Consider the following 1,026-nt stretch of genomic DNA (forward strand, 5'->3'; position numbering starts at 1 on the left):
TTTCTTTATGCAACTTCACTTTGCTCGTAGAAGGAAACAATTACACACATATCCATAGGCATGCTTGTGCAGAGAGACACATGAAGCCAATATGAACTCAAGATCTACATCTTCAAATATTTAATGCACCCCAAAAAAAATTCTAGATTTCAGCTTCAGGATCCTCTTTGTAGCTCCTCCTTGCAACTTATTCATTGATTTTTTTTTTTTTGCTAGACAAGTTGAAAAGCCATAAAGGTAGTAGGGGATTTTTATCTTTCTTTTCCACAAGGTGCACTGGAAGGTCGTTTCAACATATTTGACTATTCTTTTGAGTTATATAATGTCTACAATTGTCATTTGCACTCATGTCACAATAATTCACAAAAAAAAAATAAAAAAAAAAAAAATCAACGGATCTTGATGGATTCGAACCACCATCTCTTAGGGAATCCCCAAGTGCTCTACCTATTTGAGCTAAAGACTTACACAAGAAAGCAAATGAGAGCAATTTTAATTGAATAAAATATGTTCCAATATGAATCCTTACTAAGATCAAGTTCTCAAAACAAGGGGAAAAATGTAAGACCTTGTCCCTTTAAGCCAAACAATTGCAAGGATCCATTAGCATGACTAGTAAAAGTTATTAAAGAACCAATCTGGAAACAACAGAAAAATGAGAACATTTTTGAGAATCCCAAAGTTCTCTACCTATTTGAGCTAAAGACTAACATACAAGAAAGCAAATGAGAACATTTTTGATTGAATAAGAGCAGTCATAAAAAATATGGGAATTATCATTAAAATTCAAAGATGGCATATTTTAGCATCTACTTACCATTACTATTTAACAAAGACTTAACAATGCTTCAGTTCCACATCAACAAATCCAATCCACAGTTAGCCTATTAGATCTTCATTTCCAAATATAGCCAGAGAGAGAGAGAGAGAGATGCAAAATGATTCTTGCTCATTCCAAAAATAAGGAAGGGAACACACAAGTGCAGCTCTCTATTTTCTACGGAGACTGGTCTCACCCCCTGCGTG

At 34.2% G+C, this 1,026-nt stretch overlaps 1 long non-coding RNA gene across 1 annotated transcript; it reads right to left on the reverse strand.

Annotated features, from left to right (window-relative positions):
* Nucleotides 1-382: 382 nt before the first annotated feature.
* Nucleotides 383-742, reverse strand: LOC122650003. Its single transcript, XR_006331356.1, has 2 exons — nt 691-742; nt 383-447 (listed from the first exon to the last, which is right to left on the reverse strand). It is a non-coding gene; the product is annotated as an uncharacterized LOC122650003 (long non-coding RNA).
* Nucleotides 743-1,026: the final 284 nt, after the last annotated feature.

Source organism: Telopea speciosissima, chromosome 2, assembly GCF_018873765.1.
Source record: "Telopea speciosissima isolate NSW1024214 ecotype Mountain lineage chromosome 2, Tspe_v1, whole genome shotgun sequence".
Taxonomy (NCBI): Eukaryota; Viridiplantae; Streptophyta; class Magnoliopsida; order Proteales; family Proteaceae; genus Telopea; species Telopea speciosissima.